This window comes from Felis catus, chromosome B4 (assembly GCF_018350175.1).
Source record: "Felis catus isolate Fca126 chromosome B4, F.catus_Fca126_mat1.0, whole genome shotgun sequence".
Classification (NCBI taxonomy): Eukaryota; Metazoa; Chordata; class Mammalia; order Carnivora; family Felidae; genus Felis; species Felis catus.
The window spans coordinates 12,775,084-12,799,181 of NC_058374.1; the positions used below are offsets into that span (position 1 = coordinate 12,775,084).

At 46.4% G+C, this 24,098-nt stretch overlaps 1 long non-coding RNA gene across 3 annotated transcripts in view; it reads left to right on the top strand.

The window, feature by feature from the left end:
• Nucleotides 1-12,886: 12,886 nt before the first annotated feature.
• The window catches only part of LOC102901935, a 58,149-nt gene continuing 46,937 nt past the window's right edge, over nt 12,887-24,098 (top strand). For 2 of the 3 annotated variants that reach the window (XR_006600302.1, XR_440667.5), the window contains exon 1: nt 12,887-13,997. This is a non-coding gene — a long non-coding RNA (uncharacterized LOC102901935). The remainder of the gene's footprint in view (nt 13,998-24,098) is intronic. The other variant, XR_002159296.3, reaches the window with a different exon arrangement.

The window sequence follows — 24,098 nt, forward strand, 5'->3', positions numbered from 1 at the left end:
TGGACACCTAACCAACCGAGTCATCCAGGCGCCCCTGCGTGCAGCTTTTTGAGTGAAGTTTTAACAATAGCGGGGTGCGCTCTCAGCAGCTAATTCAGCAGTTGGCCCTGGAGTCCTTCAGACGCCACTCTGAAGAGAGAAAGAATGGCAACTCGAGGTAAAATCTCTAGCCTTTGACGCTCCGGCCAGTGCAGCCTAATGGGGATTGCAGGCCACGTTTTGGCAACAAAGGGAGACTCTAGAACACTAGTAACACTAAGAGGAAGAACAGATTATGCAAACGAGGAATACTGTTTGTGTTACCAGGTAAATTAAACGAAGGTATCAGGAAGGTTAGGGTAGATACTATGCTTTATTTACCCTTCTGTTCCCAGGACTTGTTTTTTTTTTTTTTATTGTTGTTGTTTTAAACTTTATTTATTTATTTGGAGAGCGAGAGAGAGAATGAGCTGGGGAGGGGCAGGGAGAGAGAGGGAGAGAGGATCCCAAGCAGGCTTCTGTCAACACAGAGCCCGATGCGGGGCTCGAATCCACGAACTGTGAGAACATGACCCGGGCTGAAGTCAAGAGTCGGATGCTTAACCCCCTGACCCACCCAGGCGGGCCCCCCACCCCACCACCCCACCCCTCCCCCCCACCCCGTTCCCAGGATTTAATGAATAATTCAGAATACATGTAGGTATTCTGGTAATACTTAGTTTCAGCAAATGTTTCCTGAATGCATTCTGCGTGCCAGGTACTGTGCTGGTCCCTGCCCTGAGGTGAGAAACAGACAGGTTATTTCTACTGTGTTTGATACACAGAATGGACAAGGGGGTGAGGACTTGGTGTCATGGGCGTGAAGGAAAATCACCTGATACAGGCTAGGGAGGGGGCAGGAAAGGCTCTCTGTTGAGGCTGAAGGGGAAGTAGCATTTCAGGTTTGCTGAACTGAATGGGTGAATTTTCTTCCAAGTAGCTTAAAGCCAGAAGGCACAGTAAACCATTTACACAGACCTTTCTTATTTGAATTGGCAAATGATATTTACAGTCCATGAGCTGCAAGAAACCGGTAGCCTGTGTGTAGGAAACCGAGGGACCAGGGCAGGGAGGTACACCCTTTTGCACCTTTTGAATGGTTGCCTCATTTTTTTTTGAGTCATTAGAAATGAATGTACGTTCTCGACGTAAGGTCGCTGCAGGGAACGGACGGGGCAGGATGTAACCACATCATCCACAGTTTAGTAAAATTTGAGGATGCCGTGGAATTGACCTGGTCTAGGGAAGGGAACCATGATTTCCAGCCTGCGGCCCCTCTGGGCTTCTTCCAGGTCCAAAGGTGGAGCCCCCGTTGGTGAAGCTATTGGAAGGAAAGAATGAGAGTGAACGGACTCATTAACAATCTTGGCAGCGTCTAAAAGAAAACCTCTACAGAAATGGAGAGAAAATCTGGCAACAGAAGAAGAGAAAAGAAGATTCTTGGGAATATGGCACATGCATCCCTGAAGCAATTAATCAGTGTTTTCCCACCCTTGGTTTCATATGGTGGTTGTGTTGCCCAGTGTGAACCACAGAAAGAGTAGTTTTGATGAGGAAGTTTTGTCCAGGCCACGTGTCTAACCTGTGTACAAGAGGGTTAACAGTGCTGTGTTAGAGAGTGTTTCAAGTATGAATGTTTTTTTTTTTTTTGGAGTGATTTATTTTTTTTTAATTTATTAATTAAAAAATTTTTTAATGTTTAGTTTTGAGAAAGAGTATGAATGGGGGAGGGGCAGAGAGAGAGAGAGAGGGAGAGAGAATCCCAAGCAGGATCCGCACCATCAGCGTGGAGCCTGATGCAGGGCTGGAACCCACACACCGTGAGATCATGACCTGAGCGGAAATGAAGAGTCGGATCCACCCAGGCGCCCCTGTATGAGCATATTTTTAAAAAATGCATACAAAAGAATAAATACAAGAAAATGCATACAGGACTATTAGGAGAGAATCATGTAGGGAAGTCACGTTCCTGGTCAAGAATCCATAAATGCGCTTCTTGTCCAGGTGTTTGAGGCCTTCTATAATCTTGCCAGCACGTGGTGCTATTTTAGGGAGGGAGATGGTGGCCGAGGAAGGAAAGAACATACTAGAACATACTGGAAAGACTTTGCGGGGGAAGTAGCAGGAGAAGTTAGAGGCTGGGCAGTTGATTTATAAGAGTTGGTTGCACCGCTGGGTCTGGTATGTTTGGTGAGAATGGGGTAGTACTGGGGTCACCAACCTGGAGAGGATACTTTGGGCCATCCTGTGAAAAGCCTTTGTTAGCAGGCTGAGAAATTCGTACTCAACTAGAGTAGCCATTAGGACCCACCGAAGGCCTTCGAGTGGCAGAGTGACCCTGAAGCGTGTCATCTCAGAGCTGAAAGAAGACGTAAAGGCCTTTGCTTTCACGCCGAGTTTGACCTCTCTGTTCCTGGTGCGGGCTTGGCTCTTTCCTTTAACTGCCGTGTGCGTTAAATGAGATGATACTTACAAAGCACTCAGCTCAGGGGTTCCCGTAGAATGAAGCTCAATAAACGTTGACCGATATGGTCACTGTCATCATGAATCTGGTTCCCATTTAGGAAGGTTTTCCTTAAGCCTCCTTCCACATTTGTCTTATGTGAGGACAGCCTTTTCTTCAGACGGAATATCGCTGGTTTCTTCCCCCCACTCCTCATTTTTTTACCTTTCTTATTTTTTTTAAAGTTTTTATTTCTTGTGAGAGAGAGAGAACGAGCAGGGGAGGGGCTGAGGGGGCAGGGGAACAGAGACTCTGAAGCAGGCTGACAGCAGAGAGCCCAATGGTGCGGCTCAAACTCACCAACTGTGAGATTGTGACCTGAGCTGAAACTGGGCAGTTAACCGACTGAGCCACCAAGGTGCCCGTCTTTTCCCATTCTAACTCTGCTCCTTGTAAAGTGTGGTACACAGAACCCACTTGTGTGATTTCACCTGACCAGAGCTAAGCCTCTCCATTCTATCATTCTACAGACAATGACTGAATTGGAAGAAAAAAAAAGAACAAACACAAGAAACAAACTAAGATGTTTGTAGGCAGCCTCATCAGACTGAATAGAATACTGATTTATCAAAAAAAAATTTTTTTAACGTTTATTTATTTTTGAGAGGCCGAGAGAAACAGACCATGAGCAGGGGAGGGGCAGAGAAAGAGAGGGAGACACAGAATCGGAAGCAGGCTCCAGGCTCCGAGCTGTCAGCACAGAGCCCGACGCGGGGCTCAAACTCATGAACTGTGAGATCATGACCTGAGCCGAAGTCGGACGCTCAACCCACGGAGCCACCCAGGCGCCCCTGAATAGAATACCGATGGAAATTCCTAAGCCATTCCCACATGCCCTCCTGCTGAGCTACAACCCTTTCCACTCTGCTTGCTCTTGGGCCCTGCACAAAGCCTCAGATTGCTTCATGATGACGTTTCCTCTTATTGTTGGGAACAATTGTCAAAGGCCTTGAAATGGGCAAAACAATCACTGAGTTTCTTTGAAGGGATTGCTGGGTGTTATCTGGCAGATTCTTCTGGGTGGCCTGCTTTCACAGAGGTCTGTGCCGTTCGCTGTTTTCGACCGAACTATTTTGCGACTGTGAGTTATAGAAAGCCCATCGCAATGCAAATCTTGTCCACCGAGAAATAGAAATGAATTTTGTCTGGTGGACGTGCGATTGATTTCCACCCCGTGAAAGAGGCTGCCAGTCTTACATCTAGTAGCAAATTTATTTCAGCATTTCTAATTGCTTTTATGTGTGTCTATTCTTTGGGTACTGCTTGAACCGGTAATATTTTGTAACAGTTCACTGCCTCCGTGACTAATTAATGAATAGTTAATTGATGGACACATGTCTATTTTTTATTTGTGTAAGAACCCTGATTGTTGCTTAAAAATAATGTTTCGGGGTGCCAGGGTGGCTCAGTGAGTTGAGTGTCCAACTCTTGATTTCGGCTCAGTCATGATCTCGTGGTTGTGGGATCGAGGCCCACATCGAGCCCCATGCTAAGCATGGAGCCTATTTGGGATTCTCTCTCTCTGTCTCTCTGAATCTCTTTCTCTCTCTTTCTCTCTGTCACAAATAAAAAAATCATTAAAAAAAATCTTTAACGCTGATTTTCTCACGTCTTCACAGCTGGCGAGGCATGAACAGGGCAAAAATGGAAACTAAGCAAACAGTCAAGACCCTGTTTGAGATCGAAACGGGTCTGCTAACCCGTATCTCTAAGTAAAGTTGTTCAACCAGTTACTAATCCATTTAATCATACCGATACGCTTCTACTTGCAAACAGGCTGTCCCTAGGTGTGATTTTCGTTAAGTCCAAAGTGATTAAGAGGGGTTAAAACCTGCTGTCCCCAGTGATCATTCCCACCAAGGATGAGCAGAGGTCAGATTTTATAACTTTAAAATCAGTCATAGATTTCTCCTCCTTGCTCATTTACATTTTAATGGATACCCTTTGCCAGGATAGATTAGTTTTACCTACACTGAAAATCCTTAATGATCTTGTTGAATGGTACTGAGCGGGGGAAATATATTGCTCTGGAGAAGGGGAATTTGGGGGTTGGTTAGTAGAAACAGAATGCGTTAAGTGGGTAAAGTTAAGGCCTGTTACAGGCCGCCGAGACGTGGTGGAGGAACAGATACGGTGATGAGGAGGTGGCCGCAGTGATGGCATTTTTGGCTACATGACAGTGAGCCCACTGAGAATGCCCTTGGGCTGAATGAATGGAGGAGACGGCATAAGGGACACTCAATGGTGCCGGCGCTCTTCTCCCTGGAAACAGGGCCCTTCCCGCGTGCTCGTGATGTTATAATGATAAAGTCAGCACGCGAATCTGGTCTCAAGCAAGCCCGCGTCTAGGGATGGCACCCCGGCAGAAGGAGAGGAGGTTCAGCAGTCAGAGGACGAGATGCTGGACAGGAAAGTATGAGTTAGGAGAACAGGAACTGACGAGGCAGGCCGGGCGCTGGAGACCTTGGGTACTGCCTACCAGTAGCTTCTCCCAGTTTGGGTCGGTGGGTCTGAGTACATGATAGACCTGAAGTATGGCTCCACCATGCCTCACCATGGCCATCGGTGCACCAAAGCTACATCTGTTTAGAAGGAACAAGAGAGATGAGACAAGTCGTGGTTAGTGTGCAGGACATTCCTTAGCACTCACTGCCTTCAAATGCAGAAACTACTGACAATAGCGTTGTGATGCCCACTTTACCGCAGTTGATCGTGGGTGAAGCCGTCGAACTCTCACTCCCTCCGTATCTATGAAAGGTTTTCTGCCGAAAAGCTTCCGTGTTCTGTTTTAGCCCACACTCTCGACCTTCTCTCCGAGGATGATGAGGGAGGGACTTATTTGATGTCTTGCTAAAGTCCTGACCTGGTGAGTTTAATACTTTTTTCTAATTTACTGGGGTAGCTGTAGAAAGAAATTAAATTAACTGGGGCACCTGGGTGGTTCAGTCAGTTGAGCGTCCAACTTTGGTTCAGGTCATGAACTCATGGATGTGAGTTCGAGCCCCGCGTCGGGCTCTGTGCTGACAGCTCAGGGCCTGGAGCCTCCTTTGGATCCTGTGTCTCCGTCTCTCTCTGTTGCTCTCCTGCTTTCTCTCTCCCCCCCCCCCCCCTCAAAAATTAAGATTTAAAAAAAGTTTTTTAAGAAAGAAAGAAATTAAGTTAATCTGACATAACACAGCTGTGCCTTAGAACGGTTAATTTGTCATCGGCGTGTAGGGTGTATGGAGGGGGAGAGAGAGGGCAGGAAGGAGTGTCAGGGAGATGGCACTTGTTGGCAGTTGTGCCCTTGACAATGGCAGTTGACTGTGTAAGAGGCTACAGGGGTGGAGAAGTATGAGCTGAGTGAAGGCTTCAGACAGAGCAACTGAAAGGCCATTGGCAGTCTTGGGGTGGAGGGGGGAAGCTGGATTAAGGGAGGAGTAGGTGGGTAGGGCATGGAGACAACGGGTGTAAGCCAGTCATGCGAGCGGATTGGTGTGAAGAGAAGGCGAGATGGGCTGGGTAGCGGGACTGGGAAGGAGGGTTGTTTTTAGAATTGGGTACTTTGGGGACAGTCGTAAAAAGAGGGACGGAATGAATGAATCTGGAAAGACTGAAGACGTGAGCAGAGAAGGGAGAGAACTGGTGAAGTGGAACCCTGGGGAGGTTGGAAGGGGCGCCATTAAGAGCATGAGCACACGGAAGGAGGAGCCATGGGAAGGAAGGAGGACGCTTGTTTCTGAGAAGAAAGGTGACGGCTTGGATGGGCAGTCAGGAAAACGTAGGCGTAAAGTGAAGGCGTGTTGGAATAGGTCATTTCAGATGCTGTTAGAATTTTTTTAAGGCAAGGCAAACCTGAGGATGAGGAGTGGGGAGAGGTGGGGACCCAGTTAACCACCCACTCAAGTGCCTTAATTTGCCCTTGCTCCTTAGTGCCCTCAAGGCCCTCCATTATGTCCAACCTGCTCAACTCTACTTCGGGGAGACAGATTTCCTGTGTTCGTGGCATTTACATTCCACTGAGGTTGTCAGACAGAAAGTAGTGGTGGTGACAATATGTCATTATTATAATAAAACAGAACTGTGAACAAATACGAGGCAGGGTAAGAGTATAGAGGATGCTGGAGAAAGGATAGTGGTTATCTCATGATGGAAGCATTACAGATAGTTTGTTTTTTTCTTTGTATTTTTCTCCGTTTGCTAAATTATTTGCAGTAAAATACACTCCTGTAAGTAGAAAAAATAAAAGTGATCTGGAGAAGTGTTCTATCAAGTTGGAGGTTTTAGACTTCTTTTCACATTCTACATAGTTTTTTTTTAAGATTTTTAAAAAATTTATTTATTTTGTGTGTGTGAGAGAGAGAGAGAGAGGAGAGGGAGAATTCCAATCAGTCTCTGTGCTGTCAGCGCAGAGCCTGATGTGGGGATCAATCCCATGAACCGTGAGATCATGACCTGAGCCAAAACTAAGAGTCGGATGCTTAACTGACGGAGCCACCCAGGCTCCCTTGCCTAATTTGGTTCCGTTTTGTTTTGTTTTTTACAAAGTTCTCTTTGGTTTGTCGTTTCCTGATCCGCCATGTACGCTGAGTGAATTTCATGGGGAGAACAGGAAGGTTGAAAGGACAGGTGTATCTTTATTTACCTTAGTGTGTAGGCAGAGTGTTAGAAACCGAAGGCTAATCAGGTAGCTCTTGGGAAGATGTGGTTTGGCAGAGTGGCAAATAATGCCTTGGGCAGCTGGGGTCCCACCTGGTTTCCACTCCTCCTCGTTTTTTACGTGTCTGTCACCACAATTAAAAAGAGCACCTCCAGGATCGTCGGAATCCACAGCCTCCACCATGGGTCCCGGTGGCCCAGCCTCGAGGCTCTGTCTCAGTGAGGATAACGGTTGACAGACCCCACCAGCAGAGCCCTGATGCCCGCCCAGGGCCACCGCGGGAAGGTCGTCTGCAGCCCCTGGCTCGGAGCCTGCGGCACCCGTCTGTAACTTGATTAGCAGTTAGAGTTCAGAGAGCCAAGTCAGGTAAAGGCGATAAGTGGATAAGAGGCCGCTCTGGAATTCAGCATAGAAAATAAGAGGAATTGAAACCAGCTGTAGGCCGTGTTTTGGCAGAAACACCATAAGAGGAGATGTTGGAGACAGATGCTGGGGCCAGAGAATAACATTCTGTAGGTTCTCGGCAGTTCCTGCTGTTCGATCGCTACGTGTCACTTGTTCAGATGTAGACGTTCTCCGGGCATCCTGTTTTCTTCCACCTCTCGAGATACTCTTCAGCACATTATCTCCCCGCCCAGTAGATTCCATGAGTAGATACAAGGATGAAAATGTTAATTCTGGGCTAGGGGTGCCAAGCTTAAGAAGACCCGGCTCCGGCCCTCAGGGGAACAGTGCGGTAGGAGGTTGGGCCCGGAGCCAGGAGAAGGGCAAGTCACGGGAGGCCGTGGACACAGGAATGTGGGCCCTAATGCAAGCGTAATTTCCATAAACTCTACAGTTCAAACATGCATGAGTTTTTAGTGTTGCGTTCATAGGGAGAATTGTCTTTGGGATATCATCAATTGAATCCATTCCACAACCTACCTTTTCGTAAGAGGACACCACTGACTGACTCACTGATGACACGCTGGTCAAGCACAGAGTGGGTCCCCCTGCCAGCTGTCAGCACTGGACCCATACTCTAGTGCTGTGGAATTTAGAAGTCACATGCGTCGGGGGGCGCCTGGGTGGCTCAGCTGGCTAAGCATCTGGCTCTTGCTCAGGGCTCAGGTCGTGATGTCACAGCTCATGAATTCGAGCCGACATTGGGCTCTGCGCTGACAGTGTGGAGCCTGCTTGGGGTTCTCTCTTCCCCTTTCTCTCTGCCCCTCCCCTGCTGCCACTCATGAGCTCTCTCTCTCTCTCTCTGTCTCTCTGTCTCTCAAAATAAATAAATAAACTTAAGAAAAAAGTTGAGTGGATCAACTCCGCAGTGAATTATTGCATCGTGGTTAGTGAACTGTAACACAAGAATAAGGGTTTACGTCCATGCGTTTGTCTCCTGTTGCTGCCATAACAAATCGCCACAAGCCTGGTGGCTCAAAGCAACACAGATTTATTATCTTCCAGTCCTGGAGGTCAGGAGTCCGAAAGGAGCCCTAGGGGGCCGAAATCCAGACATCACCAGGGTTGCTTTCCTTCCAGAAGCTCCAGAGGAGAATCTGGTTTTTCAGCTCTTCCAGCTTCTAGAGGCTGCCCTCATTCCCTGCCTCCCGGGCCCTTCCTCCTCCTCAAAGCACGTTGCTTTGGTCTCTGCTTCTGTCCTCACTTCTCTTTTTCCTGACTGACCCTCTTGCCTCCCTCTTCATCTCCATTGTCATTTAAAAATTGTTTTCTTTAATTTTTTTTTTTTTGAGGGAGAGAGGAAGAGAGAGAGAGACAGTGTGAGCAAAGGAGGGGCGGAGAGAGAGGGAGACACAGAATGCGAATATTCTGAATTTTAATCCCATATCAGACATTTGATTTGCAGATATTTTCTCCCATTCTTGGGTTGTCTTTTCACTCTTTTGATGGTGTCCTTTGATGCAGAGAAGTTTTGCCTCCCTCTTATAAGGATCCCTGTGATTATACCTAATAATCCAGGATAATCTGCCCATCTCAAGATCCTGAATGTAATCATATCTCCAAAGTGTATCCCTTTTGCCACAGCAGGTAAATTTTTTTTTAATATCTTTTTTTTTAAACACTTAATTCATTTTTTTGAGAGAGAGAGCACAGACAGGGAAGGGGCAGAGACAGAGGGAGACACAGAATCCGACGCAGGCTCCAGGCTCTGAGCTGTCAGCACAGAACCCGACATGGGGCTCGAACTCACGAACCCGTGAGATCATGACCTGAGCCGAAGTCGGTCGCTCAACCGACTGAGCCACCCAGGCGCCCCACCACATGCAGTAATTTATCTGCAGGTTTTGATGATAGGATGCGAACATCTTCGGGGGAGCCATTATTCTGTTACGATTCTTTTCAAAAAGAAAAAATGTCTACAACGTCAGAATTGTGAACGTACTCATGCAAAAAGGTGAAAGCAGGCAACGTTGAAAGAAAGCAGCCTGCCTGGTGTGTGTAGGACCTGATTCCACTGTAGGTCCTGATTCCACTTACAGGGCTTCTGCCCTGATACCCACCGTGGCCGGGGCGCCCCGTGCTGGGTGGGTTACTTAGTTTCTCGGTTTGCTCTCAAAATGGGACTAACTGTCCTTCCTCTTTTCCTCCTGTGAGTCTTAAGGGTAAGAGATAAATAGACTCAGTTTGGGGCTTTTTGTCTTCTGCATGAATCAGAAGTCCCAAATATAAAAGCCATTTTAGGGATTATCAAGAAAACAGGAACACAGTGAATACACAAATACCCACCAGCAAGTATGGCTTCTGTTCGGGTATGAAAGAAATATCACAGACCTCTGACCTTAAGTCTGAAAAGCTTTGAGCCCAGTGGGGGAGCCGTGCTTCACGAACACCAGTATTTCTGTGCCCCTCCTCACCTTTTCCCTCCTAGCAAATGCTTTGCCCCATACCCATCACGGCACCCCGTATTTACGGGAGCTCCTAATTGCGTTTGGCTGGAGAAGTGGGAAGACGGTGAAGGTTCCCTGGCAAGAACGTAGGACCGAATGTTGGATTAGCATCAGGGGAGGGCCCGACAAGTTATTCCCTGACCCATGACATCGCAGACTTGGAAAGACAGCTGTTTTCCTGTGTTCCAAAAGCCTTGGGGACAAATGTGTGCATGGTGGATAGAGTAATTTCACTTATACGAACGTAGCCGAAAGAAATCATCAGAAATGCAGGCAAGGGTGTATGCCAAAGATGATCGGCCGCATTATTTGTATTTGTTAAAAACTGGAAACATCCTGGGGTGTCCGGGTGGCTCAGTCAGTTAAGCACCCGGCTCTTGATCTCGTCTCCGGTCATGATCTCAAGGTTTGTGAGATTAAACCCTGCATCAGGCTCTGTACTGACACAGTGCAGAGCCTGCTTGGAATTCTCTGTCTCCCTCTCTCTCTGCTCCTCCCTCATGCATGCACACTCTCTCTCCTTTCAAAATAAATAAACTTATATGTGTATATATATATACACACACATATTATATATATATATATATATATATATATATATATATATATATATATATATAACAACCTAGAAGCAACCTAAATGTCCAACAACTGGAAATGGTTGAGTGAATTGTGGCATGAAACACCATGTTCTGTTATGCAACCATTCAATGTGTCAGTGGATCTTTTTTAATTTTGGGAAAAGCATATAATAAAGTGTAATCAAAAAAAGCAAGACTGATTTCAGTATAAAGGGCGCTCTCAACCACATGAAATCCTGATGGAAAGAACAAGAGCAGTAAGGGAATACAGCCTTTTCTGCGTGGTGGGATTCTGGACGATGGCGGTCCACAGTACCCTTGGAGGCTGGATTCTCTTGCTCGCCATCTTGCTTGTTGCTACAGATGATGGTAACATGCAGGTTGTTGTTTGATATCAGCCTTGCTTCGAAGATGGATCATACAGCCAGAGTATTAAAAAAATTTTTTAGGAGAAAACCATAGCCAACAAATACTGCTTTGAACTACTGCAGGTCCTGTTTTTGACATTTCACTTGCAGCAGTGAGAATAGAAATGAAGAGGGGCGCCTGGGTGGCTCAGTCGGTTAAGCGTCCGACTTCCGCTCAGGTCATGATCTCGCGGTCCGTGAGTTGAAGCCCCGTGTCGGGCTCTGTGCTGACAGCTGGGATCCTGGAGCCTGCTTCGGATTCTGTGTCTCCCTCTCTCTCTGACCCTCCCCCGTTCATGCTCTGTCTCTCTCTGTCTCTCAAAAAATAAATAAACGTTAAAAAAAATTAAAAAAAAAAAGGGAGATAACAAAACGATGCAGATTCTCTACCTACTTTGCTAAAAAATGAGCTATTTCCGATAAGTTAAACACCTCACTATTTAATTTTTTTTAATGTTTATTTATTTAGAGACAGAGTGGGGGGGGGGGGCAGAGAGAGAGAGAAAGACACAGAATCGGAAGAGGCTCCAGGCCCTGAGCTGTCCGCACAGAGCCCGACGCGGGGTTGGAATTCACAAGCCGTGAGATCATGACCTGAGCCGAAGTCGGACGCTTAACCGACTGAGCCACCCAGGCGCCCCGTAAACACATCATTACTGATCGGACTTGTGCTAACGCTGTGTGCAGCAGAAACTCCCGGGCCGTCACATAGTGTGATGGGCTGGATTGCATCCCGCACCTCCAGGTTCATATGTCGATGTCCTAATCCCCCCATCCCTGAGAGGGTGATTGTCTTTGGAGAAAGGGCTTTGAAGAAGAGATTTGGGGATATGGGTGGGATTGGTGTCTTTATAAGAAGAGATTAGGGGGCACGTACGTGGCTCCATCAGTTAAGGGTCTACTCTTGATTTCGGCTCAGGTCACAATCTCATGGTCATGAGATCGAGGCGCATCTCAGACTCTGAGCTGGGCATGGGGCCCTATTGGGACTTTCTCTCTCTCTCTCTATCTCTCTCTCTCTCTCTCCCCCTCTGCCCCTCCCTTTCTCTCCCTCAAAAAATAAATACATAGAGGGGCGCCTGGGTGGCGCAGTCGGTTAAGCGTCCGACTTCAGCCAGGTCAGGATCTCGTGGTCCGTGAGTTCGAGCCCCGCGTCGGGCTCTGGGCTGATGGCTCGGAGCCTGGAGCCTGTTTCCGATTCTGTGTCTCCCTCTCTCTCTGCCCCTCCCCTGTTCATGCTCTGTCTCTCTCTGTCCCAAAAAATAAATAAACGTTGAAAAAAAAATTTTTAAAAAAATTAATACATAGAAAATAAAATAAAATAACAAGAGATTAGGACACAGACACTGCTATGGATTGAATGTGTGTGTTCCCCGAAAAGTCTTACATCCTAACCCCCAAGGTGTTGCTGTTCGGAGGGGGGGACTTATGGGATGTGATTAGATCAAGCGCCCTCATGAATGGGATTGGTGCCCTTATTTTTTGTTTTTTCAAATTTTTATATAAGTTCTACTTAGTTAACATATAGGGCAATATTGGTTTCAGGGGTAGTGGTTTGGTTTCAGTAATTCATCACTTGCCTACAACACCCCGTGCTCATCTTCACAAGTGCCCTTCTAATGACTCTCATCCATCTAGCCCATCCCCCCCCCCACCTCCTTCCATCAGCCCTGAGTTTGTCCTCTATCTTTAAGAGTCTCTCTCTCTCTCTTTTTATACAACTTTGACCTTTGTATTGTAAAGTCAGTAACAAAAAATAGAAAATGGAGAAAACCATAACCTCATTATACTAACAGGATTGTCATTCACTCTTTTTTTTTTTTTTTTTTTTAATTTACATCCAAGTGAGTCAGCATATCATGCAATAATGATTTCAGGAGTGGAATCCAGGGATTCATCCCCTGCTTACAACACCCAGTGCTCACCCCAACGAGGATCCTCCTAAATTGGGGATTGGTGCCATTATAGGAGATCTGTGTGCGGCACTCCCTCGCCCCGGCCACCATGTGAGGACACAGGGAACCAGGAGGTGGGTCCTCACCAGTCACTGAGTCTGTTAGTGTCTTGATCTGCGACTTCAGCCTCCAGAACCGTGAGCAATAACTGCTGGTATTTACAAGCCACCTGCTTTGTGATATTCTGTTATGGCGCCCAGACCGACTAACACAGACACATCGAGAGGGAAGACCCGCCAAGGACACAATGGGAGGCAGCCCTCCGCGAGTCAAGCGGGGAGAAACCGGCACTGCCTGCTCCTTGATCTTGGGCTTCCAGCCCCCAGAACTGTGAGAAAAGAAATACATTTGGGTTGGGTAAGCCGCCCCAGCTGTGCTATGTTGTTACAGAGGCACTGGGACTGCGCACACACATCCATTAAAAATGTGTTTATGTTCATCTTTTGAGGATCCCAGACACCTCAAGACAGAAACAGTTATGGAGTAGTTGGGGGTAGGAAGAAGGGTACGTGCCAGGGTGGGCAGGTGGGTGACCAGTATGACCTCGGTATGACCCGGGTGACCAGCCCAAGGCTCTGTGCTTAGAGACAGTAAAGCAAGAAGATATGGACTGGCTGGGTTTTTTAAAAAAAATACTTATTTTTGAGAGAGAGCGCACACGTGGGGAAGGGGCAGAGAGAGAGAGAGAGAGACACGGAGAATCTGAAGCAGGCTCTGCGCTGACGACAGGGAGCCCGATGTGGGGCTCGAACCCGCAAACTGCGAGATCACGACCTGAGCCGAAGTCAGAGGCTCGACACACTGAGCCACCCAGGCGCCCCTGTTTTTCAAACTGGACTGAAACTGCCCTCGGATTTCCTCTTGCAGGACTCCGCATCCGCAGTCCTTTTCTCTCGCTGGGAGCGGGTGTCACTTACCTCACGCACTTGCCCACCCAGGACATCTGACCCAGCTTGTACAACTGGAGCCAAAGGCCTTCCTGGCACAGAAAGGGGCCCAAAAGGTAAGGAGTACTTCAAAGGCTACGGTGATCGATCCAGTTAAATTCTGCCTTGGGGACGAGTTGGGGTTCATACGCAACAGGAGGCTGAGGAAGGGGTCTGCCTTCTCAGTGCTGTGGGGCCTGCCTCTGCCTGGGCCTCCCTGACCCGACCGGGTCATTCGGGCGGGGACGCCCCGCTGCCTTCTGCCCTCTCAACACCTCGCGGGCTGCTCGGCTCGCTCAGAGGACTAGGACCTGAGCGAGGGAGGCCTTTTGTGTCCTGTCATTTGGCCCTGTCCTGTTTCTCGTCCACTTTAGTGACCCAGCGTGCCCGGAGCCAGAACTGGCCTGTGGATTCCTGACAGCTTGGAATGTCTCCCTCCCTCCCTCCCTCCCTCCCTTCCTTCCTTCTTTCCTTCCTTCCTTCCTTGCTTCCTTCCTTCCTCCCTCTCTCTTCCTTCCTCCTTCCTTCCTTCTTCCCTCTCTCTTCCTTCCTTCCTTCCTTCCTTCCTTCCTTCCTTCCTTCCTTCCCGCCTCTTCCTTCCTTCCTTCCTTCCTTCCTTCCTTCCTTCCTTCCTTCCTTCCTCCTTTTCCTCCTTCCTCCCTTCCTCCCTCCCTCCCTCCCTCCTTTTCCTCCTCCCTTCCTCCCTCCCTTCCTTCTTTCCTTCCTTCCTTCCTTGCTTCCTTCCTCCCTCTCTCTTCCTTCTTCCTTCCTTCCTTCCTTCCTTCCTTCCTTCCTTCCTTCCTTCCTTCTTTCTTTCCTTCCTTCCTTCCTTCCTTCCTTCCTTCCTTCCTTCCTTCCTCCTTTTCCTCCTTCCTCCCTCCCTTCCTCCCTCCCTCCCTCCCTCCCTTCCTCCCTCCCTCCCTCCCTCCCTCCCTCCTTTTCCTCCTCCCTTCCTCCCTCCCTTCCTTCTTTCCTTCCTTCCTTGCTTCCTTCCTTCCTCCCTCTCTCTTCCTTCCTCCTTCCTTCCTTCTTCCCTCTCTCTCTCTTCCTTCCTTCCTTCCTTCCTTCCTTCCTTCCTTCCTTCCTCCCTCTCTCTTCCTTCCTCCTTCCTTCCTTCTTCCCTCTCTCTTCCTTCCTTCCTTTCTGCCTCCCCCTTCCTTCCTTCCTTCCTTCCTTCCTTCCTTCCTTCCTTCCTTCCTCCCTCTCTCTTCCTTCCTCCTTCCTTCCTTCCTTCTTCCCTCTCTCTTCCTTCCTTCCTTTCTTTTAAGTTTATTTATTTATTTTGAGAGAGAGAGAGGGAGATATAGAATCCCAGGCGGCTCCACACTTGTCAGCACAGAGCCGGACCCGGGGCTCGAGCTCACAAACTCTGAGATCCTGACCTGAGCCAAGATTGGGATGGGATTCTGGGTGTGGGACTTCTGAGGTCTAAATGGAATCCACACTGTGGGTTGCACCTTCCCCTCTGCCAGCCGGCTCTAATGTCACTTGGTAAATTAGAACTTCTGACCACCTTGGTCCAACCCCTGCGTTTTCCCAGCTGCAGGCCTGGAATGTCCGTGGCTTTGGCATGGCTTCTGTCTGAGAAATGTCATTGATAACTTAATAGAGCAACCTAAAAATAGCACAGTGACCACTTTCCGTGAACACCAAGGAATTGCAAACCTAACCCCCTGGGTCTACTTGTCCTGGGATTGGGGCACTGCCCCCCACCCCCGGCCTTGTGGGCTGGCTCTGGGCCATGCTGACCTTTTCACACACAGCAGGACACCCTCCTGTCAGTATTTCCAGGGGATGTCTCTGGTCACAGAGCAGTTTTTTCAAAGGTGATGAAATGATTTGTCACTCGTAATTGTCCCCCTCCCTTCCTTTGCTGGTTGACTCTGCACTGGGCAGCCAGATTGGACTGTGCTGGAAGGCCAGGACCTAGCTGCCCGTGAGCTATTAATTCAACCTTAAATTTTAAAAATTTCTTTTTTTTTTTAAAAATTGTGAAATGTGTTTTTTGTAGTATATGACATGATCTCCGTTGATAGGTAGTACAGTAGGTTAAAAAAAAAATTTTTTTTCGGTTCTGCTAGCAGACTGCCTGAATCCAAATCCAAACCCGGCAGGTTGGAAGCTGTGTGAGCTTAGGCCTGTTACTTAACTACTCTGGTCATAAGTTTTCTTGCTTGTAGAGTGGGGCTGGTAATATTGTACCTACTTTCTTTCTTTTTTTTTTTTTTTAACTGTTCTCTGTAGTTTTGACTTTGCTTCTGGTTTGTTGTTGTTTTTTGTTTTTAGATTCCACAGATGAGTGAAATCAAATGGTATTTGGCTTTCTTTAAAAAAAAATTTTTTTTTAATCTTTATTTATTTTTGAGAGAGAGACAGAGTGTGAGCAGGGGAGGATCAGAGAGAGAGGGAGACACAGAATCCAAAGCAGGCTCCAGGCTCTGAGCTGTCAGCACAGAGCCCAACGCGGGGCTCGAACTCCCGGACCGCGAAATCATGACCTGAGCTGAAGTCGGACGCTCAACCGACTAAGGCAGCCGGGCGCCCCAGTATTTGACTTTATTTTATTTTATTTTTTTAGAGAGAAAAATTATTATTTTTTTAAATGTGTATTTTTTAATTTAATTTTTTATTTTTTTAAGTTTACATCCAAATTAGTTAGCATATAGTGCAACAATGATTTCAGGAGTAGATTCCTTAGTGCCCCTTAACCATTTAACCCATCCCCCCTCCCACAATCCCTCCTGTAACCCTCAGTTTGTTCTCCATATTCATGAGTCTCTTCTGTTTTGTCCCCCTCCCTGTTTTGATATTATTTTTGTTTCCCTTCCCTTATGCTCATCTGTTTTGTCTCTTAAAGTCCTCATATGAGTGAAGTCATATGATATTTGTCCTCTGACTAATTTCACTTAGCAGAATACATTCTAGTTCCATCCACATTATTGCAACTGGCAAGATTCCATTCCTTTTGATTGCCGAGTAATACTCCATTGTATATATATATATATACCACATCTTCTTTATCCATTCATCTGTTGATGGACATTAGAGCTGTTTCCATACTTTGGCTATTGTTGATAGTGCTGCTATAAACAAGGGGGTGCATGTGTCCCTTCGAAACAGCACACCTGTATCCCATGGATAAATGCCTAGTAGTGCAATTGCTGGGTCATAGGGTAGTTCTATTTTTAGTTTTTTGAGGAACCTCCATACTCTTTTCCAGAGTAGCTGCACCAGCTTGCATTCCCACCAGCAGTGCAAAAGAGCTCCTCTTCTCCGCATCCTCGCCGACCTCTGTTGTTGCCTGAATTGTTAATGTGAGCCATTCTGACAGGTGTAAGGTGGTATCTCATTGTGGTGTCGATTTGTATTTCCCTGATGATGAGTGATGTGCAGCATTTTTTCATGTGTCGGTTGGCCATCTGGATGTCGTCTTTGGAGGAGTGTCTATTCATGTCTTTTGCCCATTTCTTCATTGGATTATTTGTTTTTTGGGGTGTTGAGTTTGATAAGTTCTTTATAGATTTTGGATACTAACCCTTTATCTGATATGTCCTTTGCAAATATCTTCTCCCATTCTGTCAGTTGCCTTTTTAGTTTTGCTGATTGTTTCCTTCGCTGCGCAGAAGCTTTTTGTTTTGATGAGGTCCCAATAGTTCATTTTTGCTTTTGTTTCCCTTGCCTCCAGAGACTTGTTGAGTCAGAAGTTGCTGAGGCCAAGATCAAAGAGGTTTTTGCCTGCTTTCTCCTCAAGGATTTTGATGGCTTCCTGTCTTACATTTAGGTCTTTCATGCATTTTGAGTTTATTTTTGTGTGTGGTGTAAGAAAGTGGTCCAGGTTCATTCTTCTGCCTGTCGCTGTCCAGTTTTCCCAGCACCACTTGCTGTAGAGACTGTCTTTATTCCATTGGATATTCTTTCCTGCTTTGTCAAAGATTAGTTTGCCATATGTTTGTGGGTCCATTTCTGGGTTCTCTATCCTGTTCCATTGATCTGAGTGTCTGTTCTTGTGCCAGTACCATACTGTCTTGATGATTACAGCTTTGTAATACAGCTTGAAGTCCAGGATTGTGATGCCTCCTACTTTGGTTTTCTTTTTCAGGATTGCTCTGGCTATTCAGGCTCTTTTCTGGTTCCATACAAATTTTAGGATTATTTGTTCTAGCTCTGTGAAGAATAGAATGTGAAGAATGCTTGTGTTACGTTGATAGGGATTGCATTGAATATGTAGATTGCTTTGGGTAGTATCGACATTTTAACAATATTTGTTCTTCCTATCCAGGAGCATGGAATACTCTTCCATTTTTTTGTGTGTCTTCTTCAATTTCTTTCATCAGCTTTCTATAGTTTTCAGTGTATAGATTTTTCACCTCTTTGGTTAGATTTATTCCTAGGTATTTTATGGTTTTTTGTGCAACTGTAAATGGGATCGATTCCTTGATTTCTCTTTCTGTCGCTTCATTGTCGGTGTATAGGAATGCAACTGATATTTGTGCTTTGATTTTATATCCTTCAACTTTGCTGAATTCATGAGTCAATTCTAGCAGTTTTTTGTTGGAATCTTTTGGGTTTTCCATATAGAATATCATGTCATCTGCAAAGAGTGAAAGTTTGACCTCCTCCTGGCCGATTTGGATGCCTTTTATTTCTTTGTGTTGTCTGACTGCAGAGGCTAACGCTTCCAATACTATGTTGAATAACAGTGGCGAGACTGGACATCCCTGTTTTGTTCCTGACCTTAAGGGGAAAGCTCTCAGTTTTTCCCCATTGAGGATGATATTAGTGTTGGGCTGTTTATATATGGCTTTTATGATCTCAAGGTATGCTCCTTCTATCCCTACTTTCTTGAGGGTTTTTATCAAGAAAGGATGCTGTATTTTGTCAAATGCTTTCTCTGCATCTATTGAGAGGATCATATGGTTCTTGTCCTTTCTTTTATTGATGTGATGAATCACGTTAATTGTTTTGTGGATATTGAACCAACCCTGCATCCCAGGTATAAATCCCGTTTGGCTATGGTGAATAATTTTTTTAATGTATTGTTGGATCTGGTTGGCTAATATCTTGTTGAGGATTTTTGCATCCATGTTCATCAGGGAAATTGGTCTATAGTTCTCCTTTTTAGGAGGGTCTCTGTCCGGTTTTGGAATCAAGGTAATGCTGGCTTCATAGAAAGAGTTTGGAAGTTTTCCTTCCATTTCTATATTTTGGAACAGCTTCAAGAGAATAGGTGTTAAGTCTTCCTTAAATGTTTGGTAGAATTCCCCTGGAAAGCTATCTGGTCCTGGACTCTTTTTTTTTTGGCAGATTTTTGATTACTAATTCGATTTCCTTACTGGTTATGGGTCTGTTCAAATTTTTATTTCTTCCTGTTTGAGTTTTGGTAGCGTATATGTTTCTAGGAATTTGTCCATTTCTTCCAGATTGCCCATTTTATTGGCATATAACTGCTCACAATATTCTCTTATTATTGTTTTTATTTCTGCTGTGTTGGTTGTGATCTCTCCTCTTTCATTCTTGATTTTATTTATTTGGGTCCTTTCCTTTTTCTTTTTGATCAGACTGGTTAGTGGTTTATCAATTTTGTTAATTCTTTCAAAGGACCAGCTTCTGGTTTCATTGATCTGTTCTACTGGGTTTTTTTTGGTTTCGATAGCATTAATTTATGCTCTAATCTTTATTATTTCCTGTCTTCTGCTGATTTGGGGTTTTATTTGCTGTTCTTTTTCCAGCTCCTTAAGGCGTAAGGTTAGGTTGTGTATCTGAGATCTTTCTTCCTTCTCTAGGAAGGCCTGGATTGCTATATACTTTCCTCTTATGACCGCTTTTGCTGCGTCCCAGAGGTGGCTTTCTTTATCTGACGTATTTCACTTAGCATGACACCCTCCAGGTTCATCCTTGTTGTCACACATGGCAAGATTCTTTTCTGCGGCCGAGTAATATTCCATTGCGGTGATATACCGCATCTTCCTTATCCGTTTATCTATTGGTGGACACTTGGGTGGCTGCCAGATCTTGCCTGTTGTAAATTTGTAAATGATGCTGCAACAATTACATTCCCACCGACAGTGCCCTAGCATCCCCTTTTCTCCACATCCTTACCGGTACTTGTTATTTCTTGTCTTTTAAAAAAATATATTTTATTTTTGAGAGAGAGAGAGTGCACGTGCGAGCAAGGGAATGGGAGGGGCAGAGAGAGAGGAAGACAGAGGATCCAAAGTGGGCTCTGTGATGACAGAGGAGGACCTGACGTGGGGCTCTAACTCACAAACCATGGGATGGTGACTGGAGCCAAAGCCAGACGCTTAACTGACTAAGCCGCCCAGGTGCCCCTATTTCTTGTCTTTTTGATATTAGCCATTCTGACAGGTGTGAGGTGATATCTCAGTGTGGATTTGGCTTACATTTTCCTGATGTTGAGGGATGTTGAGCATCTTTTCATGCATCTGCTGGCCGTCTGGATGTCTTCTTTGGAAAAATGTCTATTCAGATCCACTCCCCCCCCCTTTTGTTTATGTTTATTTATTATGAGAGACAGAGATTGCAAGAAGGGGAGGGGCAGAGAGAGAGGGAGAATCTTAAGCAGGCTCTGCGCTGTCGGCACAGAGCTGGACACGGAGCTCGAACCCACAAAACTGTGAGATCATGAGCTGAGCCGAAATCAAGAGTCAGGACGATCAACCGACTGAGCCACCCAGGCACCTCTCCACTGCCCATTTTTTCATTGGTTGTTTTGTTTTGTTTTGTTTTGGTGTTGAGTTGTGTAAGTTCTTTATATGTTTTGGAAGTTAACTCCTTATCGGATATGTCATTCACAAATACCTTCACCCATTCACCAGGTTGCCTTTTTGTTTCGTTGATGATGTCCTTTGCTGTGCAAAAGCTTTTTATTTCAGTGTAGTCCCAGAACTTTATTTTTTGCTTTTGTTTCCCTTGCCTGAGGAGACAGACCCATAAATATCTTGGTAAGGCCAATGTCCAAGAGATTACTGCCTACCTATTGCACCTGCTTTAAAGATTGTTATGAGGGTTATATGAGTTTTAAACAATGAAGAGATTAGTGCTGGGTGTATAGGAAACACTCAATAAATAATAATAATCAAGTTCTTTTTTTATTGTGATGAACTATACATAACACAATTTACCATTTTATTTATTTTTTTATGAATTTTTTTAACATTTATTTATTTTTTTAATTTTTTTTAATGTTTATTTATTTTTGAGACAGAGACAGAGCACGAATGGGGGAAGGGCAGAGAGAGAGGGAGACACAGAATCGGAAGCAGGCTCCAGGCTCTGAGCCATCAGCCCAGAGCCCGACACGAACCGTGAGATCGTGACCTGAGCCGAAGTCGGACGCTCAACCGACTGAGCCACCCAGGCGCCCCTATTTATTTTTGAGACAGAGAGAGACAGAGCATGAATGGGGGAGGGTCAGAGAGAGAGGGAGACACAGAATCCGAAACAGGCTCGAGGCTCTGAGCAGTCAGCACAGACGTCGGGCTCGAACTCACGGACCGCGAGATAGTGACCTGAGCTGAGGTCGGACGCTTAACCGACTGAGCCACCCAGGCGCCCCTACGATTTACCATTTTAAACATTTTTAAGTGTACGTTTCAATGACATTAAGTATAGTCACATTGTTACACAGCCATCACCACCACCATCACAGAAGTTTTGATCCTTCCCAAATGGAAACTCTGTCTCCATCAAATACTAGCTCCCCACCCTCTTCTTCTCCCAGCCTCTGCTAACTACCATCCTGTGAGTTTGACTACTCTTGTTTCTTCGTGTAAGTGCAATCATACAATGTTTGTCCTTTTGTGACTGGCTTTTTTCACTTAACATGATGTCTTCAAAGTTCAGTCGTGTTGTAGCAAGTGTCAGAGTTTTCCTTCCTTTTTCAGGCCAAGTAATATTCCCTTATACACACACACACACACACACGCACACACACGCACACACATGCACCACACTTTGTTTATGCATTCACCTATCAATGGACCCTTGGGTTGTGTCCACCTTTTGGCTATTGTGAATACTGCTGCTGTGAACACACGTGTACAAATGTCTGTTTGAGTTCCTGCTTTCACTTTTGGGTGTATACCCAGAAATGGAACCGCTGAATCATGTAGTAATTCTATGTGCAATTTTTCTGAGGAACCGCCATACTGTTTTTCATACTGGCTGCAACATCATTCTCATGGTTTTATATACTACAGGCTGACAAATTCCGGCTTCATGTCTACAGCTTTAGGTCTTTTCCGAGCTGTAGAGACACAATTGCCTACGTGATCTTGTCAGTGAGATGTCTCACAGGCATCTTGAGATTAAACAAGCCCCAGACTAAACTTTTACCCCACCCCGTTTTGGTAAATGGCAGTAATGAAGCATGTAGTTACTCAAGCTGGAAACCTTCAAGCAGGGCCGGCTTCATAATTTGCCAGACCCAGTGCAAAATGAAGGCATGGAGCCCCAGCTTCCCCTGGGTCTGTCGCCCCATCCCCTGCTGCCTGGAAGGGCTGGCACCCTCTGGGATGTGCTGGGCTGGGATGTGCTCAGTACCCGGATCCAGGGTGGCCGAGAGCCCTCCACCGAGGTCACTGCCAGCCCAACGTGGGGACGGGCATTGCACCAGTCATGCACCTGTGTCGCTGGCCCTGCCTTCGATGGATCCTTGATTCCTGTTTCCCTCACCTTCCACATTCACTTTGTCACCGGGACCCACAAGTCCCACCTCTAAAATAAGGCTCAGTTCGCTGCTTCTCTATCTCTACTGTCAGGACCCACGTCCAACCTGCCACCTCCTCTCTCTACTGTCAAACCCCCCAGGTGGTCTCCTTTACTCACATTTGCTCCGTCCACCACATTCCACTTAAGAGCCAGAGTGGTTATTTCCACAAACAAATAAGTCCACGTGAACTGCCCGGTTTCAGAACACCCGTGGGCTCCTTGCCACAGTTAGAACAAGATGGCAGCTCCTTGCCTTGGCGTGCAGGGGTGCGTGCTGACAGCCTCCCCCTGCTTCCCAAACTTCTTCACAGCCCTGCCCCCTCTTCTGTTGTTTCTCCAGGCACCATGTCCTGCTTTCTACATGAGGAAGGTGCCAAGCCTTTGATGGCCTCAGGGCAGGGTTTCTCAACCTCGGCACTATTGACATTTTGGAAAGTTCTTTGCCTAAGGGTTTGTCCTGTGCAAACTGTAGGATGTTAATTTGCATCCCTGGCTTCTAACCATCAGATGCCAGGAGGACTGCTCCCTGGCACCGCGCTGTGACTACCAAAAAGTCTAGACGTGGCCAAACATTCCCTGGAGGGCAAACGTCATATTCTTGAGAACACTTCCCTTCAGCCTTGGCGCCCTGGTTCTTCCTTCTGTCTAGATCATTGCCCCCACACGCCCCCACACGCTACACTACCTTCCTGCTTCTAGAGCTTTCTTGTCCTTCAGATATCAATTTAATGTCACCCTTTTTATACATTAAAAAAAATGTTTCTTTTTTTTTAATTTTTTTTTCAACGTTTATTTATTTTTGGGACAGAGAGAGACAGAGCATGAACGGGGGAGGGGCAGAGAGAGAGGGAGACACAGAATCGGAAACAGGCTCCAGGCTCCGAGCCATCAGCCCAGAGCCTGACGCGGGGCTCGAACTCACAGACTGCGAGATCGTGACCTGGCTGAAGTCGGACGCTTAACCGACTGCGCCACCCAGGCGCCCCTAAAAAAAAAATGTTTCTTTATTTTTGACAGAGAGAGAGGGAGGGAGGGAAGGAGGGGGAGGAGAGGGGGAGGGGCAGAGAGAGAGGGAGACACAGAATCTGAAACAGGCTCCAGGCTCCAGGCTCTGAGCTGTCAGCACAGAGCCCCACGCGGGGCTTGAACTGGTGAACCGTGAGTCCTGAGCTGAAAGTCTGACGCTTAACCAGCTGGACCACCCAGGCGCCCCTAATGTCACCTTCTCAAGGAAGCCTCCCCTGACCAACCAATATGAAGTGATTTTATCTCTCTCTCTGTCTCTCTGTCTCTGTCTCTTTCTGGTTTAAGTTGTTGTGTAAGCACTCAACAGTCTCTAATAGCTCTTTTGGGCAGCAAGTCCCGTAGTTTTGTTGAGTGCTGTGTTCCTAACACCTAGTGGGTGCTCAGTACCTATTTGCTGAATGAATGAATGAATTCACTACACT